We start from the raw sequence: 5,942 nt of genomic DNA on the forward strand, positions 1-5,942 counted from the left end.
ATCAGGACTTAAGGAGACTTTCAGATAAGGAAGGCGGAAGATTGAAAGGAAAGAAGATCAAGACAAACATAAGAAAAGATATGCATGGAGAAGAATTCTATAAAGATTAGAATACTTGGAAGAAAAGATAACTAGTTGATATATATTAGGAAGCAGAATTATATTCGATATCAATTAGAAGATTATCTTGTAACTGTGTAGTATATAAACACAGACATAGGGTTTACACTATATGTGTTATAAAAATCGAGATTATTATTCATTGTAACCCTAGCAGCTCTCGTGATAATTTGTTCATCACTGAGAGAGAACAGTTCTTTGTAACAAAGTTTATTGTGTTGAATAAAATCTGTGTTTTGTTACTTGAGTTCTTATATTCGATTTGATTGTAGTAAACACTGTATTCAACCCCCTTCTACAGTGTGTGTGACCTAACAAGTAGTATCAATGCAAACTGTTAACATACATACAGTAAAGATAAAAAAATAAGCATGTCTGAAGAAGCACAAACTCCAACCAAGCCCACCAAAAATTGAAGAAACTCCAAAGACTCAAATCCATAATCGATATGAGACTATTAGGGTTCCCATACTGAAATCTTCTGAGATCCCATATGGAAGGTGAGGATGTCTATGTTTCTGGAAGCTACAGATCCAAAATACCTTGACAGAATTAATGAAGGACCACATAAGCCAGCCAAGCTCTCTATTATAGTTGCAGATCAGCCAACACAGATTATACCAAAGGAGAAAAGTGAATATACAGCTGAAGATATCTCATCTATTGCAAAGGGTGCAAAGGTAAGACATTTGCTGTACAGTGCCATTGATAATGTCATGTCAAATAGGGTAATTAACTACAAGACTGCAAAGGAGATATGGGATGCCTTGGAGATAAGATGCCAGGGAACTGATTCAATTAAGAAGAACAGGAGGACTATAATCACTCAAGAGTATGAGCACTTTGACTCAAAACCTGATGAGTCATTAACTGGTTTATATGACAGATTTGTCAAACTCTTGAATGATCTGTCACTGGTGCATAAGGAATATGATCTTGAAGATACTAATCTCAAATTCCTTTTAGCTCTTCCTGAAAGTTGGGATTTGAAGGCCACAACTATAAGAGACAACTATGCTCTTGATGAAACTACTCTTGATGAAATTTATGGAATGCTTAAAACTCATGAACTTGAGATGGATCAAAGAAGCAAGCGGCATGGGAGAAAATCAAGAACAGTTGCTCTTAAGGCTAGGGAGGAATCCCCTAAAGTGGCTGTCTCAAAGAAAGGAAAAGGAAAGGCTCTCATCACAAAGTCTGATACTGAGTCATCAAGTCCTGATAGTGATGAGGATTCAGAAACTGAAAGTCTATCTGAGATGGACCCTGATGAAGAGATAATGAAGCTGTGTGGTCTTATGGTGAAAGGAATCACAAAGATTGTATACAGGAAATTCAGAAAGGGAAAGAAGTTTTCCAGGAAAAGTGGAAGTTCTGATAAGAAGGGTTTCAGAAAATCTGAAGGCAAGGGAGGAAAGTCTGACATAGGAGATTACTCAAACGTCAAATGCTACAACTGTGGTGAGAAAGGCCACATATCTCCTGACTGCAAGAAAGGAAAAGGTGACAAAGGCAAGGCACTTGTCACAAAGAAGAAAAGCTGGACAGACACTTCAGATTCTAAAAGTGAGGTGAACTATGCTTCGATGGCAAATGCTGACAGCAGTTCTGAAGCTGCTAAGTTAAAGGTACCTCAAACAACTTATGCTTTTCATATTGATGATATTACTGAGTTGAGAAGATATCTTAAAACCATGTTCATTAATTATAGAGATCAAACTTTAACATGTGAAAGATTAACTTCTGAAAATCTTGCTTATAAAAAGAGGAATGATTATTTAGAAAAAGAGTTAGTTATGTTCCATCAAACTCAGAAAGATAGAGATGATGCTTTCTATGTTAGAGATGAAGTGCTTAAAATGAATGAATCTCTAAAAACTGAGTTAGAAAAGGAAAGAGAGATTATCAGGACTTGGACTAACTCTGGCAGAACAACTCAGAATTTGTTAAGTAGTGGAAATTGGAAAGAGGGCTTAGGTTATGGAGATAATAAGAATAATAAAGGAACTGTAGAAATTGAGCCTATAGTTGTTAAACAAAAGCCAAAGGTAAATCCTGTTAAGTTTGTAGCTGTAAAGTCTGATATTGATAAATCAGAAGTTAAAGAGAAATTAACTTCTGACAAACCAAAAAAGGATAAGCCAACTGAAGTTAACATAGGCTTAATGACAAAGAAGCAGCTTAAGCATAAGCTGAAAGATGTTAAGAATGTAAACAAGGTAAAGCCACCTTGGAAAAATAGGAATGGAAAGGAAGGTGTGAATAAAAGCAATGATTATAAGCCTGTTCCTAATGCTCCTAGAAAGAAATGTTATAACTGTAGAAATTCTAACCATCTGGCTTCTTTTTGCAGGAAGAATAAAACATAGACTCCTTACCTTCAAAATCAGGAGTTAAGAGTCAGTCTGTTAGATATAGGCCACAAAATCCTTGTTTTCATTGTGGTTGTTTATGGCATTCCATTTATACTTGTAAGGAATATCATAGTTTGTACTACGATTATTATCAAATAAAACCTTCTTTAAAGAAAGTTAGCATTATTCTTTCTAGTGTAAGTTCTGATGCAAAGTCTGATACTGTAAATGTTAACATAAAGTCTGATGTTAAATCCGCTGCAAATGTTAACAAACTTAATAAGGCCAAAGGATCCAAGCAAGTTTGGGTCCTTAAAACTAATCATTAGTGGTCTTTTTGATAGCAGGGTAACAGGAAAAACATCCTAGTTCTGGACAGTGGATGTTCGGGACATATGACTGGAAATAAAGCCCTGCTATCAGACTTTGTGGAGAAAGCTGGCCCAGGTGTTTTTTATGGAGATGGAAACATGGGAAAAACTCTGGGATATGGCAATATCAATCTTGGGAATGTCATCATTGAAAAAGTAGCTCTAGTCTCAGGACTTAAACACAATTTGCTGAGTGTTAGTCAAATCTGTGACAGAGGTTATCATGTGGATTTCTTTGAAGAACACTGTGAAGTTGTAAGCAAATCTACAGGTAAAGTTGTTCTGAAAGGATACATGCATGGTAACATTTATGAAGCCAAGCTTTCAACAAGTACTGATGGTTCTGCAATCTGTCTATTAAGTAGAGTATCAATTGAAGAAAGCTGGAAGTGGCACAAGAAACTCTCTCATTTAAATTTCAACAATATAAATAAACTAGTCAAGAAAGATCTTGTGAGAGGACTGCCAAAATCAGTATTTGCTCCTGATGGTCTTTGTGATTCCTGTCAAAAGGCAAAACAAAGAAAATCTTCATTCAAGAGCAAGACTGAATCTTCAATTCTTGAGCCTTATCACCTAATACATGTTGATCTATTTGGTCCAGTAAATGTCATGTCTATTGCAAAGAAGAAATATGCTATGGTCATAGTAGATGAGTTTACCAGAAGTGATAATGGCACTGAGTTCAAGAATTTGATCATGAAAGAGTTCTACAAAGACCAAGGAATTAAGCAGGAATTTTCTGCTCCTGGAACTCCACATTAAAATGGAGTTGTTGAAAGAAAGAATAGAACTCTTATTGAAGCTGCACGAACTATGCTTGATGAAGCAAAGTTACCAACCTACTTTTGGGCTAAAGCTATGCAGACTGCTTGTTTTACTCAGAATGCAACACTTATCAACAAGCATGAAAAGACACCATATGAGATGGTGAAGAAAAAAAAGCCAAATTTGAAGTACTTTCATGTATTTGGATGCAAGTGTTTTGTTCTTAAGACTCATCCTGAACAGCTATCCAAATTTGATCTAAAAGTTGATGAAGGAATTTTTGTTGGATATCCACTTTCCACAAAAGCCTTCGGAGTCTACAATTTAAGAATAAGGGTTGTCATGGAATCTATCAATGTCTCTTTTGATGATAAGAAGATTATAGGACTTGAAGATTTCAATGATCATGATCAGCTGAGATTTGAGAATGAAGTTTTAAATTCTGATCCTGTAAATCCCGATACTGCAAACTCTGATGGGTTAAACTCTGATGTTATTGAAACTATGGTGACTATGCCAAAGGAAAATGCACCTGTGCAGGGGGAGCATATTGAAGATCCAACCATATCTTAAGAAGCATCAGAACCTAGAACAGGCTCTTTAAGTTCTGATTCGTCAGGTTCTAATGGGGCAAGTTCTGATAATTCTGAAAACTCAAATTCTGATTCATCAAGTTCTGATGGGCCAAATTCTGATAATTCTAGAAACTCAAATTCTAAAGGATCCAACTCAGAGAGCATAATTTCAGGGGGAGCATCAGAGAATGTTGATGGAGACAGCATGGATCATGGGGGAGCATCCAGTTCTAGAGATAATCTTCCATCTACAAGGAAGTGTACTAAAGCACATACACCTGACTTGATTATTGGAGATCCTGAAGCAGGTATAAGAACTAGAACAGCAACATCAAATGAATGTCTCTATCACTCTTTTCTTTCTCAGACTCAACCAAAGAAAGTGGAAGAAGCTCTCCAAGATGCTGATTGGGTGCAAGCAATGCAGGAAGAGTTAAATGAATTTGAAAGAAATAAAGTCTGGACCCTAGTGCCAAGACTAAAGAACAGATTTGTTGTTGGTACAAAATGGGTGTTCAGAAATAAAACTGATAGTGATGGCATAATTACAAGGAATAAAGCAAGGCCGGTTGCAAAAGGATACTCTCAACATAAGGGAATTGATTATGATGAAACATTTGCACTAGTTGCTAGATTGAAAGCCATAAGGATATTTTTGGCTTATGCTGCTCACAAAAAGTTTACAGTCTTTCAAATGGATGTAAAAAGTGCTTTTCTTAATGGAGAATTAGAAGAAGAAGTATATGTCGAACAACCTCCAAGTTTTGTAGATTCAAAATTTCCTCATCATGTCTACAAACTTGATAAAGCACTTTATGGCCTTAAGCAAGCTCCAAGAGCATGGTATGAGACATTAGCTCAGTTTCTTCTGGAAAGTGGATTTAACAGAGGGACTATTGACAAAACATTGTTTTATCTCAACCATGGAAATGACTTACTTTTGGTGCATATATATGTTGATGATATCATTTTTGGTTCTACAAATGACAGACTTTGTAAAAGGTTTGCCAAGCTAATGCAGTCAAGATACCAAATGAGTATGATGGAAGAACTTAGCTATTTTATGGCCCTTCAAGTCAAGAAGAATGAAGAAGGAACTTTTATTTGTCAATCTAAGTACACCAGAATTTTTTTGAAGAAATTTGGAATGCAAGACTGTTCAAGTGCATCCATTCCTATGGCTACTGCAACAAAACTGGATAAGGATACTGGTACATTAGTAGATATTACTGATTACAGAGGTATGATTGGCTCACTATTCTATCTAACTGTAAGTAGACCTGATATCATGTATGCTACCTGTCTTTGTGCAAGATTTCAAGCAGATCCAAGAGAACCTCACTTAACAGCTGTAAAAAGAATTTTTAAGTACCATAAGGGTACAGTTGATCTAGGATTGTGGTATCCTAGGGAATCAGACTTTAAGCTAATAGGTTACTCAGATGCAGATTTTGCAGGATGTAAAATTGACAGGAAAAGCACAAGTGGAAGCTGCCAATTTCTTGGAGGCAGATTGGTTTCTTGGTTTAGCAAGAAACAAAAGTTAATTTCCCCATCAACTGCAGAAGCAGAATACATTGCTGCAGGAAGCTGTTGTGCACAGATTCTTTGGATGAAGAATCAGTTACTGGATTATGGGTTAACATATTCTAAAATCCCTATTTACTGTGATAATCAAAGTGCTATTGCTATGATAGGTAATCCAGTTCAACACTCAATGACAAAGCACATCAGCATAAGGTACCACTTCATAA

The sequence above is a fragment of the Apium graveolens genome, chromosome 5 (assembly GCF_009905375.1).
Source record: "Apium graveolens cultivar Ventura chromosome 5, ASM990537v1, whole genome shotgun sequence".
In the NCBI taxonomy this organism is placed as follows: domain Eukaryota; kingdom Viridiplantae; phylum Streptophyta; class Magnoliopsida; order Apiales; family Apiaceae; genus Apium; species Apium graveolens.